We start from the raw sequence: 18,236 nt of genomic DNA, 5'->3' as shown, positions 1-18,236 counted from the left end.
TAACCACCTTTAAGTTGTTAACAATATTAACTATATGTGTTAACATGCTTGTTTTATCTTTAACCACCTTTAAGTTGTTAACAATATTAACTATTTGTGTTAAACATGCTTGTATTATTTTTAACCACCTTTAACTTGTTAACAATATTAACTATATGTGTTAAACATACTTGTATTATCATTAAACACCTTTAATGTATTAACAATATTAACTATATGTGTTAAACATGCTTGCATTATCATTAAACACCTTTAACTTGTTAACAAAAACATATATTTCATAAATAAGTAAATATAAATTATATATATGAATGAGGTAGATCCCCACGACTTGATCAATTGAAAAGTAGCTCGCCTGCAGAAAAGGTGTGAGCACCCTTGCACTAGGAGGTTAACCCCTTTACTACTGTTGCCCTTGGCAAAGGCCTAGTACCTGACTGCCCCCTAGCCAGGGATACGGTGAAGACCCCAACGGCGGAGCAGGCGGAAGACGGTAGATTTAAGAACTACCACAACGGCTGTGATGGCGGTAGAAGGCTGCAGCAGGAAAGGGTCCCCAGTTGTCTTGGACTCCATGCCACTGGACCCTGACCCGATTCTGTCAAGGATCGTGTGGTGACTGTCGTAAAACACGTAAAACAAAGTCACGCACAGGCATCCTCCATAAACGGATACACCCCTACCAGGAGGATCGTCATACTCGTTCGAGTGACCGCCGATGACGATGATGCCACATTTTAAAGTTACGCAGCAATATTTTCGTCGGGAGTTGGGACAGATTGTTGGCATTACCCTGCAAAAATGTCTAGTTTGACCGCACAGACCCCCATCGAAATATATTTTGTATAATAATATATATTATATATCGCATAGGCCTACTTTGATGGTAAGTCAAAGTCAGTATTGAACCCCAGGGATCAATACTGGGACCAAGATTGTTTAATCTTTATATAAACGACATTTGTAAAGTTACAAAGGACTTAAAGTTAGTTTTATTTGCAGACGACACAACTGTTTCTGTTCAGGAGAGAACACACAGAAGATAATACAAATAATAACAGAAGAAATTATAAAAATTTAAAAAATGGTTTGACAAAAACAGACTATCTTTGAATCTAGGTAAAACTAAAATAATGCTATTTGGTAACCAGAGAGAGAGAGCATCATAGACATCATCGTAGACATTGAAAGGGTAAAAGAAACCAGATTTTTGGGAGTATTAATAGATGATAAAATGAACTGGAAATGTCATATACAAAACATACAACATAAGGTGGCAAAAAATATTTCAATAATGAATAAAGCAAAAATACGTCCTGGGCCAAAAATCACTTCATATTCTCTACTGCTCGCTAGTGTTACCATATCTGAGTTATTGTGCAGAAATATGGGGAAATAACTACAAATGTGCGCTACATGCGTTAACCGTGTTACAAAAAAGATCAATTAGACTAAAACATAATGTTGGATATAGAGAACATACAAACACTTTATTTATTGAGTCAAAAATATTAAAGTTCGATGATTTGGTAAAATTGCAAACAGCTAAAATGATGTACAAAGCAAACTACAACCTGCTAGCCAAGAATGTACAACAATTCTTCTCAACTAAAGAGGAGAAATACAACTTTAGAGGAAAAACTAACTTCAAACATTTGTATGCACATACAACATTTAAGACGTTTTCGCATATCAGTATGTGGAATTTAACTATGGAATGGATTAAGTAAAGAAGTTAAACATTGTACTGATATGATCCAGTTTAAGAGGTTGTACAAATTAATAGTGCTTACTAAGTACAAGGAAGAAGAATTATGATTGAAAACGGGATGTTCTTCATCTCAGTATGTTTATCATGACTGACTTAATTATGTATTACAAGAACTGCTGTGTTAAAGGGGAACATTATTACAATTTCAGAAGGGTTAAAACCATTACAAATCAGTTCCCAGTGGCTTATTTTATTTTTCAAAGTTTTTTCAAAATTTTACCCATCACGCAATATCCCTAAAAAAAGCTTCAAAGTGCCTGATTTTAACCATCGTTATAAACACCCGTCCATTTTCCTGTGACGTCACATAGTGATGCCAATACAAACAAACATGGCGGAAAGAACAGCAAGCTATAGCGACATTAGCTCGGATTCAGACTCGGATTTCAGCGGCTTAAGCGATTCAACAGATTACGCATGTATTGAAACGGATGGTTGTAGTGTGGAGGCAGGTAGCGAAAACGAAATTGAAGAAGAAACTGAAGCTATTTAACCATATCGGTTTGAACCGTATGCAAGCGAAACCGACGAAAACGACACGACAGCGAGCGACACGGGAGAAAGCGAGGACGAATTCGGCGATCGCCTTCTAACCAACGATTGGTATGTGTTCGTTTGGCATTAAAGGAAACTAACAACTATGAACTAGGTTTACAGCATATGAAATACATTTGGCAACAACATGCACTTTGAGAGTGCAGACAGCCCAATTTTCATCAATTAATATATTCTGTAGACATACCCTCATCCGCTCTCTTTTCCTGAAAGCTGATCTGTCCAGTTTTGGAGTTGATGTCAGCAGGCCAGGGAAGCTAGGGTCGATATTCTTCTCTTGATCATCTTCGGTGGCATAAGGGACGGTGTGAGCCAAGACATCCAGGGGGTTTAGCTCGCTCGTCTGCGGGAACAAACTGCCGCCATTGCTTGCCGTGCTACCGAGGTCCTTTGTCCCTGAATTGCTCACACACTCCGGCAGATTCAATGGGGGTCTGGCGGCAGATTTCTTTGACTTTATCGTTGGAAATGCATCTGCTTTGAGTGTCGCAGGATATCCACACATTCTTGCCATCTCTGTCGTAGCATAGCTTTCGTCGGTAAAGTGTGCGGAACAAACGTCCACTTTCGCATCTTTGGGCCACTGGTGCAACTTGAATCCGTCCCTGTTCGTGTTGTTACACCCTCCGACAACACACCGACGAAGCATGATGTCTCCAAGGTACGGAAACCAGTCGAAAAAACGGAAAATAACAGAGCTGATTTGACTCGGTGTTTGAGAAAATGGCGTCATCGCTCCGAGAGCGAATACTAGAAAGGCGTTTAATTCGCCAAAATTCACCCATTTAGAGTTCGGAAATCGGTTAAAAAAATATATGGTCTTTTTTCTGCAACATCAAGGTATATATTGACGCTTACATAGGTCTGGTGATAATGTTCCCCTTTAATCATTCACTGATGTCATTGTGTTACCTAAAGAAGACAGTAAATAAACGTATGTATTTGTAAACGCTCTGAAGTGGGAAAGGGGTAGGATTAAATAAGCTTTGCTTCTTCCTACTCCTTTTCAGACATGATGTAAAGAGAAATGATATGAAATTGTGTGTGATGTATTATAGTGCAAGTGTGTTCATGTTTCGAAATTAACTAAACTCAATCAATCAATCACCATCTTTCAGTGCAGAGTGCAATTCTATGAGCCAAACCACATTACGCATAAATCATAGCCTACTACCATGTCAATACACAAAGTAGAACATCATTACATGTAATACATTATATTGTGCCAAGCCAATACCACCCCATATGTCCCTGATGCACATACAGTACCAGAAACCGCAATTAGCCGTGCTAATGCATATTGAGAAGGAAATAGGCACTGACACTACCCATATCCACATAGGTTTTATTTGTCGAAAATATGTTGCCCTGTCAGTTGGATGACACATGGACATACAGGATAACAGGCATATATTTCCCCCATTAGCCTGTATGTTGATGTGTCATTGACCGAGCTAGCATGCTAAGCATTCGTTGCATGAACATACTAGCTTTGTTAGACAAGATCATAGACTGTATTGGACAATATAGTTCACATACCAAATGTCCATTTCCATTTATTACAAGTACTAAGAAAAAACAAATGCCTTGCTTACCTATCAAGGAGGAAAATAGCAAGTTTGGCGCCTTTAATCGTCTCCATCTTTCAAAGGCATCCCCGATACAAATCCTCATTTTGTCCCTGGCTTTGTCATGAATAAGTTGAAAATCGTAACGAGGCCTTTTAGATTTACTAAGGTCTGACATGTTTAGTAACTTTACCAGTGGCAGTAGCTATCAAATCAAATCAAATCAACTTTATGTATAAAGCACATTTAAAATTTACCACAGGGGTAGCCAAAGTGCTGTACAATGGGCAGGTTAAAAGATAATACGAGTACCGAGCAAACACCACACAACACAAACAGAACATGATAAAAAAATAACTAAATAAAATAGAATAAATAAAACATAAAAACAGGTTCACAGCAGGTGTATTATGGGGCGCCATTGCAGGATGGACATCACTCAGTGTTAAAAGCCATGGAATAAAAGTATGTTTTAAGAGAGATTTAAAAACAGGAAGAGAGGAGGCTTGTCTAACACTCAGACGTAGGTCGTTCTAGAGCTTGGGAGCAGCAACGGCGAAAGCTCTGTCACCTCTAAGCTTCAGCCTTGTGTCAGGGACCATCAGTAGCTAGACAAAGATGGCGGTGCTATACTTGCCAACTCTCCCGAATTTTCCGGGAGACTCCCGAAATTCAGTGCCTCTCCCGAAAATCTCCCGGGACAACCATTCTCCCGAATTTCTCTCGATTTCCAGCCGGACGGCACGCCCCCTCCAGGTGAGGACAGTCTGTCGTCACGTCCGCTTTTTCTTCATATAAACAGCGTGCCGGCCCAGTCACGTTATAACGTCTACGGCTTTTGGAGAGTGCACAACTGCACACACAACAAGGAGGAGACGAAGCAGAAGAACGAAGAAGACAGTCATGGCGACGACGAGTGACAGAGAATAGAACGAGGACGGACAATTCAACCCTAAACTCACTCCTTTCCTGCAAATAAAATTTCACAGATGCTGCCCATACCTATGCTCCTTCAAAGGCTGTGCTACTGCCTGCAAAGCATTGCACTTTCAAATACGACAATGAGTAGAGGAGTGCTATGTGTATGTATATGTGTAAATAAATGAACACTGAAATTCAAGTATTTCTTTGATTTATATATATCTCCCGAATTCGGGGGTCTCAAGGTTGGCAAGTATGGGCAGTGCGTAACTGGCAACTTGGATGTAACTGTTTGACTGTTTTAGTTTTTCCTCTGCGTTTGTCTTAGTTTTCTGTCAGCGCTTTTATTTTGTCTTCATTTCCTGATTGTCTCCCTGAGTGCTGCTTCCCCTCAGCTGTGGCTGATTGGCACCTGGCCACACCTGGTGTCAATCAGCCAGCTGCTATTTAAACCTGCCTTCCCCTCCAGTCAGTGCTGGATTATTGTCATTGTCGCTAATACTTGTTGTCACTACTACCTGTCATAATACTTGTCGTTGTAGCTCTGTCTACTTTTGTTCACTCTGCTCTTGTCATAGTTCCTTCGTGTCACAGTAAGTGTTTTTGTTTCTTGTCGACAGTTAGCCTTTGTGCTATTTTAGTTCATAGCCAAGTTTGTTCTCCGCCTTGTGCGCGCCTTTTGTTTTTGTTTTTTTTGCCATAGTGTTAAATTAAATCATGTTTTCCCGCACAATGCCTTCCGCCTTCTCTGCATCTTGGGGTTCGTCACCAACATACTCTGACAGTAACACACTCACAGACTTTCTAATTGGTCAAACGGTGGAGGGCAGGGCGTCGAAATGAAAACAATAACACGATTTCGGGGCTGTAAAATCTAATTTTGAAATGAGCATATCTCGGCTGAACTACCGTTATCAGTTATAAAGGTATTTAAAAAAAAACATGATTTAATAATGCCTTTTGACATATCAGGGCCATTTAATGATGACTTGACATGAAATTATTATATTTGGCACCTTTAAACGTTATTGTTTGGAGGAAGATAAAATATGGCCTAATTTTGTGTTTGAACCAAACACAATTGATACAATCCTTCATAGTCCAAGAAGCAGAATTCAGAGACCGTTGTCTCAGGTTCTAAAATATTGCTTGTATGTCCCAACATGCCTCCATGGTAATGTAATTTACCCGTGACGCTTACAAGCTTTATAAAGCTCAAACGCAAATATTGACTTTTTTGCTAGTTCCCAGACAGAAACATAAAGGATCATATTGCAAAAGCTCAAAAGTTGGAGTTTACTGATCAGCACCATCTGGATAAATATGCCACAGAATATCTGCCCGTCTGTATTCAGGAGACGCTGTCGTTTATATTTGACAGGATCGCGTACACAAAGATAATATATTCATGTTAGCACCTTGTCGAGCAACAGTGGCATGTGTTTTCTTCAACTTGTTTATGCGTATGTCAATATGGTCCCGGGACTAAAAAAAGGATTCTCATTTTACATAAAAAACACCATAACAACTTTATGACCTATACAAGCAATATTTTAACTAAAATCCCATGAAAGTATAACAACTAAACTATCATAGGCTTTGGCTAAAATAAAGTAGAACAATCCACCCCCTTCGAAAGACACACATTTGTCGAGTAACCTTGTAACATAGTGGTGATTTATAGGTACTGCACGGATTAATAAAGTACAGTTTGTCAGCAGGTGCGTGGAAATGATGGCATCACCAGAAGGAAAAGAAAAACCTGCTTTTTATCATGATCCGTAATCCGGATCATGTTTTGTGTTTTCCATTAGTTTTGGGCCCCTTTAGCTCCTGTTTGTGCATCTGTTACCATGGCTACGTATCGTTTTCACCTGCCTCTTGTGTTCGGGACGCTCACCTGTTGCTAATCAAGAGACATTATTCAAGTCAGTCGGTCTGGCTTCTTTGTTTGCTTCACGCTATTGTCACGTAAGATTTGTTTGTTCATGCCACACCTAGTAAGTTTTCTAGTTCTTGATTCCAGTGCTAAGTTTTGCTTGCCTCCTAGCCCATGCTAAGTACTTAGGTTCAAGTGCAATCGACACCTTGTACCGTCGGGTTGTTTTCTGTTTTGTACCTCTTCGAGTCTTGTTTCAAGATTAAATCATGTTCCTACCTGCAAGTCCTGTCCCGAGTCGTCCGTTTGCATCCCGGGAGAACGAACCGCGCAGTAAGCCGCAACCAAACCGTGACAGAAAGAAGCCAGACCGACTGACTGGCAAGGGCAGGCTTAAATAATGTCTCTTGATTAGCAACAGATGAGCGTCCCGAACACAAGAGGCAGGTGAAAACAATACGTAGCCATGGTAACAACTCAGAGGTGCACAAACAGGAGTCCAAAACTCACAGAAAACACAAAACATGATCCGGACCACGGATCTCGACACCTTTCAACTTTTTAGTCACATTTTTTCCATTAAAGAATTCCAGTAAAAATTAATTACACTAAATTATATGACTTTTGAGTGGCTTTAGACTTTTAACGTTCAACATAAATGTATTTGACTATCAATTCTGAATAGTACATTTTGTATATTTTGATCCAGACTTTCTACATTAGGGATGGGTCTTGTTTATATTTTAACCCGATACCGGTGCAAATTGTACCTTTGAAACGGCGCCAGAGTTTGAATGGTTCATCTCAGGCGAACCATCTGCTCCTTAATATGGACAAGACCATGGAGCTGGTCATCGACTTCAAGAACAAAATGACCCCCGTGGAGCCCATCAAAATCCTTGGCCAGGAGATGGCAGTAGTGGGGCAGTACAAGTACCTAAGAGTCCACTTGAACAGCATACTGGACTGGAAGGACAACGGCAAAGCTGCATACAAGAATCAGAATCAGAATCAGAATAGTTTTTATTGCCATTGTTTGAGAACGGGTTCACAAACTAGGATTTTTCTTCGTGCAATCGTGCAACATAAAACACATATAACACAGAATAGGTAATAAAATGAGCTGTAATTGAGCTATCAGATCTTGTTATTGTTCATGTGCCTGATGGCCGAGGGGAAAAAACTGTTCAGGTGGCGGGAGGTGTGGGTCTGGATGGACCGTAGTCTCCTGCCTGAGGGGAGAGGGGAGAATAGTTTGTGTCCATGGTGAGAAGAGTCAGCTGTGATCCGATCCACACACCTCCTGGTCCTGGATCTACTCTCCATTTTACATCAATCAAATGAGGGATCTATCGCTAAAATTCGTTCCATTTTGTCCACTAGCGACGCTGAGATTATTATTCATGCGTTCGTTACGTCTCGTCTCGATTACTGTAACGTATTATTTTCGGGTCTCCCTATGTCTAGCATTAAAAGATTACAGTTGGTACAAAATGCGGCTGCTAGACTTTTGACAAGAACAAGAAAGTTTGATCATATTACGTCTATACTTAAGATGCGACTTTAAGGTTTTACTACTTACGTATAAAATACTACATGGTCTAGCTCCATCCTATCTTGCCGATTGTATTGTACCATATGTCCCGGTAAGAATTCTGCGTTCAAAGAACTCCGGCTTATTAGTGATTCCCAGAGCCCATAAAAAGTCTGCGGGCTATAGAGCGTTTTCTATTGGGGCTCCAGTACTCTGGAATGCCCTACCGGGAACAGTTAGAGATGCTACCTCAGTAGAAGCATTTAAGTCCCATCTTAAAACTCATTTGTATACTCTAGCCTTTAAATAGACCCCCATTTTTAGACCAGTTGATCTGCCGTTTCTTTTCTTTTCTCCTCTGCCTCCTCGCCGGGTTACTCCGGTTCCGGTGACCATGGATGAAGTGCTGGCTGTCCAGAGTTGGGACCCTGGGTTGGGGACATCTCTGCGCTGCTGACCCGTCTCCGCTCGGGATGATCTCCTGCTGGCCCCACTATGGACTGGACTCTCACTACTATGTTAGATCCAGTAAGGACTGTTCTTTCACAATATTATGTCACTCGACATCCATTGCTTTCGGTCTCCCCTAGAGAGGGGGGGTTACCCACATATGCGGTCCTCTCCAAGGTTTCTCATAGTCATTCACATCGACGTCCTTTATGTGGGCTCTGTACCAAGGAGGTCGTTGTGGCTTGTGCAACCCTTTGAGACTTTTGTGATTTAGGGCTATATAAATAAACATTGATTGATTGATTGATTGATCTAGATATCTGGTCAGGACACTCCTCATTCTTTTGCCTTCACCTTCATTGTCCATTCAGTTTTGTTGACTTTATATACTCTGGACCTAGTAGGGCATGAGCAGACTCTATATTTTCCTGAAGAAGCTTAGGTCCTTCAATGTGTTGGAGATCTTTTATCAGTCTGTTGTGGCCAGTGCCCTGTACTTTGCAGTGGTTTGTTGGGGGAGCAGCACCAGCAAAAGGGGACTTAAACCGGATTGACAAACCGATCAGGAGGCGTTTGTGTCAGTGAGGGACAGGAGGACAAACTGCTGGCCATTGTGGACAATCCTGCCCACCCACTCCACCAGACAATTGAGGGACAGCAGAATTCATACTCCGACAGGCTCGTTCCCACAGTGTTCCATTCACAAACTCCTTCATCCAGCTGTATAATCACTCGCCATACAGCACAAAATGATATCTGTCTATTACCTGACCGCTTCTATGTTAGCTACCTCTGTTTGTTTATAATGTATATTTTCTGCTGGATCTACTCTCTATTTTATGCTGCCCTTACATATACTGCAATATTGTACATGGTAATTGGGATTTGTTATATATTGTATATATTATATACAGAGGTGGGTAGTAACGCGCTACATTTACTCCGTTACATCTACTTGAGTAACTTTTGGGATAAATTGTACTTCTAAGAGTAGTTTTAATGCAACATACTCTTACTTTTACTTGAGTATATTTATAGAGAAGAAACGCTACTTTTACTCCACAAATTTTATCTACATTCAGCTCGCTAACTCGCTACTAATTTTTATCGATCTGTTAATGCACGCTTTGTTTGTTTTGGTTTGTCAGACAGACCTTCATAGTGGCTGCGTTTCAACAAATGCAGTCACTGGTGACGTTCACTCCGTTCCACCAATCAGATGCAGTCACTGGTGACGTTGGACCAATCAAACAGAGCCAGGCGGTCACATGACCTGACTTAAACAAGTTGAAAAACTTATTGGGGTGTTAGCATTTAGTGGTCAAATGTACGGAATATGTACTGTACTGTGCAATCTACTAATAAAAGTTCCAATCAATCAATCAAAACTGTGAAGGAAAAGAGACAATTTTTTATTTCAACCGTACATCCCGTCAAAAGCCTAAAGACTGACTGCACAGTTCCTGTCTTCACAATAAAAGTGCCGCTCCATTGCGCCTGCGCTTTCAAAATAAGAGTCTCCAAAAGCCAGCGCAAACAAGCTAGCAAGCTACGGAGTTTGCCGCCAATGTATTTCTTGTAAAGTGTATAAAAACAAATATGGAAGCTGGACAAATAAGATGCCAAAAACCAACCACTTTCATGTGGTATTATAGACAGAAAGGAGTAACTTTTTTTCTCCTCCATTTGAAAATGGTGACGTTATCAGCACTACTGTCTGATTACAATCAATGCAAGTCATCAGAATCAGGTAATACACCAACTTATATTATTTTCTTCATGAAAGAAAGGAATCTATATGTGTTAAACATGCATGTATATTCATTAAAACACCTTTAACATGTAAACAAAAATGGCAAAATTAATAAATATAAATTTGTGAGTGTGAATGTTGTCTGTCTATCTGTGTTGGCCCTGAGATGAGGTGGCGACTTGTCCAGGGTGTACCCCGCCTTCCGCCCGATTGTAGCTGAGATAGGCTCCAGCACCCCACACGACCCCGAAGGGAATAAGCGGTAGAAAATGGATGGATGGATGGATATATACTGTATATATCAATGTATGTATATATATATATGTGTGTGTGTGTGTGTATATATATATATATATATATATGTGTGTGTGTATATATATGATATGTGTGTATGTTACTCATCAGTTACTCAGTACTTGAGTAGTTTTTTCACAACATACTTTTTACTTTTACTCAAGTAAATATTTGGGTGACTACTCCTTACTTTTACTTGAGTAATAAATCTCTAAAGTAACAGTACTCTTACTTGAGTACAATTTCTGGCTACTCTACCCACCTCTGATTATATACAAATATAATAGAATATAATATATCATGATATATTATATACTGTATATATAATATATAAATATTACATATATGTTATATTTTATATTGCTACTATGGTACATTTTTAGTCTACTTTATACCTGCATTATCCTTTCCATCCTTGCCCTTTCCATCCTTTGTAACTGGGCTACTGTGTGGAACAATTTCCCTTGTGGATCAATAAAGTTTGTCTAAGTCGAAGTTCTTGAACTGATTCTCCAAAAATGGAAACCCAACAAATTTGGTTTAAAATCAGTGCCTTTTTTATTTGCACACAGTTTTAAGACATCTATCTTTAAAAGAAGAATAATTTGAATATTTTAATACTATAAATACAATTGTCTTAATCATCACATTAAAATCAGCAGCAACAGAAAACACACAGTGTGCAAAGAAATGCTTGCTTGTGCAGCAATATTGATGTCCGAAATTCCGGGGTTTGTGAATGCCCCTAATTGGGTAGTGTTGGAACTGAGAACTGATGTTGGTGTGTTAAGGTCGGCAAAAAAGTGCATCAAACTCTACGTACCTCTTCCACCATGCAATATTACTTATAAGTACAAGCACAAGTATTTAAAAGTACTTTCAAAATGTTGAAAGAGCCATATTGGACCACAAATACAAAAAAGTAATCGGTCTGTAGCCGCAAAAAATTTAAAGACTTATATAAGTCTTATAATGATGGCAACACATGATGTAAGTAACTAATTAACTATATTAGCCTACTATCAAAATGACTATGTGTCGCAGGCTGACGCAAATCTTCGTTGACAGAAATGTTGAAATGTAATATTTATTCTACACATTTTTACAACATTGGAAAACATTAGTAAAACTTCTCAGAGGGTGAGATAACTCCTGGAAATGACTTTCTTAGAATGGCCAAAGGTATAGATGTGTGTGTCCAAGTTAAAGGAAACAACAGAGTGTTTTCTTCTAATGGATTTATTACAATCTTTGCAAGCTGGCTAACGTTTGCTGTGGTCTGGAACACATGGCACTCAAAAAACTATCATAAATGTAGCCAATATTACATACAGATAATGTGTCATGAAACAAATATAAATTAAATACACAAAGGAAACAACTAAAGGAAATTAAATGAGCTCAAATATACCTACAAACGAGGCATAATGATGCAATATGTACATACAGCTAGCCTAAATAGCATGTTAGCATGGATTAGCTTGCAGTCATGCAGTGACCAAATATTCCTGATTAGCACTCCATAACAAGTCAATAACATCAACAAAGCTCACCTTTGTGCATTCACGCACAGTATAAAACCTTTGGTGGACAAAACGAGACAAAGAAGGAGTGGCATAAAACACGTCTTTCTGTGGCAGCGTTGGAGAAAGTTACACGTGTAAACAAACTGTTGAGTCACAGTCCACACAACGGTGAGTTTAAGGGCCGCTGAAATTAGTAGGACATAATGGCGCTCACCAAATACTCTCATTAGTGAAGCACAAACATATTAAACAGTGGGCTTTCTAACAATTAGGAAGGTTTGTGTCATGTTTGTCCTAGAGAAACCATGTTCAAACAAAAAAATGTTCATCCTATTTTGTTTTCCATTTCCATAGTTTTTTTTAAAAACTCCATGGAGCCACCAGGGCACCGCTAAAGAGCCGCATGTGGCTCGAGAGCCGCAGGTTGCTGACCCCCGGTCTAGTTCCTACTGTTTACATCGTCAATGGTGCCATTGAGCAACCGGTTTTCTGTCTGCATCTCTGCTGTAGACCATCTTCAACTACATGTAATGCAAAGTAAGAACAAAATATTAAGTTGGCTTTAACAGAGATTAAAAAAAAGAATGGAAATGAAACAAAAGTAATTTTAAATCTCCTTGGCACTCATAACAAATCCTGAGAGAAGAATAATAAACATGGAGAACTGTCAATCACTAACCTATTGACCAAAGAGGAACACGATGGTGAAATTAGTAAAAATGTGGGAAATGTCAGTCAGCCCCTTTGTGGAGTTTTTCATCTCAGTGCTGTAAATGGAGCCCTTTCCTTTGATAATGCCACTTAAAAAGATATAAAAGGTCAAAATGATTTAATATTGCTCTTTTATCTTTTTTATTCTTGTTCTGTCTGAGCAATTTGGACGTGCGGCATCGAGTCAAAAGGAAGTTCAAGATTAAAAGAATGGCGAATTGAATCAGAGTCTCGAAATTGCATGCAGCGTTAAGTGAAGGATTTTGCGTTTTTATCCTGGGATTAGTCAACACTCCGAGAGGAAAATGAGGGGAAAAGTTTGCCATGATTATGGCCGCGCACTTTTGACAAAACCACATTGGGAAAACGTGGTCTGAGACGAAACAAAAACCGTGTCAAACTAACTGACAAAACAATGTTACGTTACCTGTTAATTAGCTTGACAAATTGTTTACGTAACAATAAAAACTTTTAATTTCCTCATGAGGAGGTTACGTCTGAGTCCATTTGTGTCTGTGGGAGTTTATTCTCATACTGTTGTGTCCGACCGGAGCCATTTTCTATGGCTTAAGTCGGACATAGCCATAGAAAAGAGCTTCTTCCGACCGTTTTGTCCGAGATTTTGTCAGGGACTGGTAGGACCTCAAAAAGTTAATTATCTCATTTGTTGCGTCCGACCAGTCTTCCTCTCAGGGAATAAAACACACTGGTCAATCCCAAGTTCTTTCGGATGACATATATGTTGAGTAAGAAGGACCACCTAGAAAGAATAGCAATATTACCAAGTTTACTTTAAAATAATTCTCCTCACTTTCAAAGCCATCCATAACCTCTCTCCATCATATCTCTCTGACCTGATCCATGTCGCCACGCCCTCACGTTCCCTAAGATCCTCTTCATCCATCCATCTCACTGTCCCCTTATTTAAACTGTCCACCATGGGTGCCCGAGCTTTCAGCCGCTCAGCCCCACATCTTTGGAACTCTTTACCACCAGACCTTCGTAACTTAGATTTAATATCCTTCTTCAAATCAAGACTCAAAACACACCTATTCCTTGTTGTTGTTTTTTATCCAATTTGATTTTATTGTTGTGATTTTGTACGGTTGTCCTTGAGTGCCCAGAAAGGCGCTTATAAATAAAATGTATTATTATTATTATTATTATTTTACTAAAGCTTTAGGAGACCAGCCCTTGCAATGCAATAATAGAAAAGGGCTTTGTCCGACCGTTTTGTCCGAGGTTTTGTCAGGGACTGGTAGGACCTCAAAAAGGTTCATTATCTCATTTGTTGCGTCCGACCAGTCTTCCTCTCAGGGAATAAAACACACTGGTCAATCCCAAGTTCTTTCGGATGACATATATGTTGAGTAAGGAGGACCATCCAGAAAGAATAGCAATATTACCAAGTTTACTTTAAAATAATTCTCTTCACTTTCAAAGCCATCCATAACCTCTCTCCATCATATCTCTCTGACCTGATCCATGTCGCCACCCCCTCACGTTCCCTAAGAACCTCTTCATTCATCCATCTCACTGTCCCCTTATTTAAACTGTCCACCATGGGTGCCCAAGCTTTCAGCCGCTCAGCCCCACATCTTTGGAACTCTTTACCACCAGACCTTCGTAACTTAGATTCAATATCCCTCTTCAAATCATGACTCAAAACACACCTATTCCTTGTTGTTGTTATTTTTTATCCAATTTGATTTTATTGTTGTGATTTTGTACGGTTGTCCTTGAGTACCCAGAAAGGCGCTTTATAAATAAAATGTAGTACTATTATTATTATTATTTTACTAAAGCTTTAGGAGACCAGCCCTTATTACAATGCGATAATAGAAAAGGGCTTTGTCCAACCGTTTTGTCCGAGGTTTTGTCGGGGACTGGTAGGACCTCAAAAAGGTTAATTATCTCATTTGTTGCGTCCGACCAGTCTTCCTCTCAGGGAATAAAACACACTGGTCAATCCCAAGTTATTTCGGATGACATATATGTTGAGTAAGAAGGACCATCCAGAAAGAATAGCAATATTACCAAGTTTTACTAAAGCTTTAGGAGACCAGCCCTTACAATGCGATAATAGCAGCAGCAAGAAGCGGTCTAAAAATCAAACAAAAATATTCAGCTTATGTAGAGCGAAAACAGCCCCTCCCGCCCAGAAAGAACTATAGCTATTAGAGATGCGCGGATAGGCAATTATTTCATCCGCAACCGCATCAGAAAGTCGTCAACCATCCGCAATCCACCCGATCTAACATTTGATCAGAACTGCATCCGCCCGCCATCCGCCCGCACCCGCCCGTTGTTATATATCTAATATAGACGATGCAAGGCATTAGTGAGGTTATAAAGCTTTTGCCTGTTAAGGAAAGGAGACTGATCCAACGCAGCACAGACATTCGCGTGCCACGCTGTCACGACCCAGACGCACACCAGTGCGCAATCATATGGGAGCCGCGCTGAGCGCACCTCCAAGCGCGTCTCGCTGCCGGCGACGGCCGGGTATATGGGCCCGACGCTCCAGCGCCATCCATTTTCAGGGCTAGTTGATTCGGCAGGTGGGTTGTTACACACTCCTTAGCGGGTTCCAACTTCCATGGCCACCGTCCTAGCTGCTGTGTATATCAACCAGGGTGAGCCCCACCCCTTTCGTGAGCGCACTGCGCACGGAGTGACCCCTGTTACGCGCCCCCGGCAACATGGGTGGCGGGCAGGTAAGCTGCTTACCTGCTGCGCGTGACGCCGGCCGCGGCGAAGGCGGACGAGGCGGGGTGTCGGTGCGGTCGGCGCGGTAGTGACCCTGGACGTGCGTCGGGCCCTTCTCGCGGATCGCCTCAGCTACGGCTCCCGGTGGGGCCCTCTCGGGGGAAGGGGCCTCGGTCCCGGACCCCGGTGAGGCGTCGGGGGCCTTCTCCGCTCCGTAAAAGTGTCCATCTCTTTTTTTTTTTTTCTTCTGTTGTGGCATATGCAGCAGGTGCCTGCTCGTTTTTCATATGTGGGTAACAACATTTAACTATGTATATATTGTAATGTTCCCAGGAACGTAGGCTCATAGACTTATTCGTTTGTCTCGTATTTATTGTAATAAGATGCAATGTAACCACACAACAGCTCCAATGTGCGTCCCCCCTCTTTCCCGGCAAAACTCGAACTAACACTTCCTGTCAACAACGTCACTTCCCTAACTTGCCCGGAAGTCCCGCCCCCCAGCCAAAGCCATTGGCTAACACCCCGTAGCTAGCCGCTACATCATATTTCCGAATTGGTTTAACTGCCACCCGCCTTAATCTATTTAAAATCTAATTTTTTTTTATTTCAATCGCCCGACCCGACCCGACCCGACCCGCTGATAAAATCTAATTTTTTTAAATTTCATCCGCTCGATTCGCGGATAATCCGCGGACTCCGCGGTTGTGCCCGCAAACCGCGCATCTCTAATAGCTATTGTTTCAAAACAGATAAGGCCTTCTCCACAGGAAGGGTGTATGTTATAGCCCGATGCAGACAGCACAGCGCCTTCAAAGTGAAACACAGAGTTTACTAGCGAACATAAGATAAAAAACACGGAGATCACGAGAAGACACACAACGTAGGAAAATACTAGCTGATTCAAACATGACTATGATAGCCAGGATAACCAAGGAGTGGCTCCATACCAAGCATATCAAGGTTCTGGAGTGGCCTAGCCAGTCTCCAGATCTAAATCCAATAGAAAATCTTTGGAGAGAGCTGAAACTTGGTGTTGCTCGGCGACTGCCCCGAAACCTGACAGATCTAGAGAAGATATGTGAGGAGGAGTGGGCCAAAATCCCTGTTGCCGTGTGTGCAAACCTGCTGAAGAACTCTAGGAAACCTCTGACCTCTGTAATTGCATTCTGCACTAAATATTAGCACTGATGTTCTCATGTGTGCAAATACTTATGAACCCCAGTAACATACAAATAAATCATTAAAAAAAATTCCGGATTTTTCTTTTTAGATGATGTCTCTAACAGTGGAAATACATCTATGATGAACATTTCACACCTCTCCCTAATTTCTAAGTGGGAGAACTTGCAAAATTGCAGGGTGTGCAAATACTTGTGGACCTCACTGTATATATAATCCCCTGAAGAGTAGGGAAACCTGCGAAACAGGCTTGTAGGGATGAAATAGCTTCTGTGTTTTTTCCTGACCTAACGTATATATTAGGGATTTTTTTATGTTGATTTAATTTAAAAAAAAATAATAATAATAAAATAAAAAACGATAATAAACAAAACGATACCGATAATTTGGGATATTAGATTTTAACGCATTTATCGGCCTGCCGATATTATCGGCCGATAAATTATCGGTATCGTTTTGTTTATTATCGGTATCGTTTTTTTATTTTATTTTATTTTTATTTTTTTTATTAAATCAACATAAAAAAACACAAGATACACTTACAATTAGTACCGGTTGATATCGGTATCGGTAATTAAAGAGTTGGACAATATCGGAATATCGGATATCGGCAAAAAGCCATTATCGGACATCCCTAGTATATATATATATATATATATATATATATATATATATATATATATATATATATATATATATATATATATATATATATATATATATATATATATTTACAGTTCGGCCCCAGGCCAAATTGTTTTAACCCAATGCGGCCCCGGAGTCAAAAAGTTTGGGGACCCCTGGTCCATAAAGACTCTTCTTCTTTTTGCAAGCATGTTGCAGTCATTTAGACATCTATTTTCATATTTAGTTAATTTCCTATATTGTATAATCAGACCATTTTTATCATACAAAATGATGTGTTTTTCTTAGGGATGTCCGATCATATCGGACTGCCGATATTATCGGCCGATAAATGCTTTAAAATGTAATATCGGAAATTATCGGTATCGGTTTCAGAATTATCGATATCGGTTTCAAAAAGTAAAATGTATGACCTTTTAAAACGCCGCTGTGTACACGGACGTAGGGAGAAGTACAGAGCGCCGATAAACCTTAAAGGCACTTCCTTTGCGTGCCGGCCCAGTCACATAATATCTACGGCTTTTCACACTCACAAGTGAATGCAATTCATACTTGGTCAACAGCCATACAGGTCACACTGAGGGTGGCCGTATAAACAACTTTAACACTGTTACAAATATGCGCCACACTGTGAACCCACACCAACACAAGAATGACAAACACATTTCGGGAGAACATCCGCACCGTAAGACAATATAAACACAACAGAACAAATACCCAGAAGTATGTCCCAAATTC

General features: G+C 40.3%; 1 protein-coding gene across 1 annotated transcript in view; it reads right to left on the bottom strand.

Moving 5' to 3' along the window:
• Nucleotides 1–7,827: 7,827 nt before the first annotated feature.
• The window catches only part of stpg2 (sperm-tail PG-rich repeat containing 2), a 316,591-nt gene continuing 306,182 nt past the window's right edge, over nucleotides 7,828–18,236 (bottom strand). The window contains exon 15 of the transcript XR_009811882.1: nucleotides 7,828–7,926. The gene's annotated coding sequence lies outside the window, so the exon portion shown is untranslated. The remainder of the gene's footprint in view (nucleotides 7,927–18,236) is intronic.

The sequence above is a fragment of the Nerophis lumbriciformis genome, linkage group LG03 (genome assembly GCF_033978685.3).
Source record: "Nerophis lumbriciformis linkage group LG03, RoL_Nlum_v2.1, whole genome shotgun sequence".
NCBI classification, from domain to species: domain Eukaryota; kingdom Metazoa; phylum Chordata; class Actinopteri; order Syngnathiformes; family Syngnathidae; genus Nerophis; species Nerophis lumbriciformis.
The sequence above is the reverse complement of the archived record's forward strand: the minus strand, read 5'-3'. Positions and strand labels throughout refer to the sequence as shown.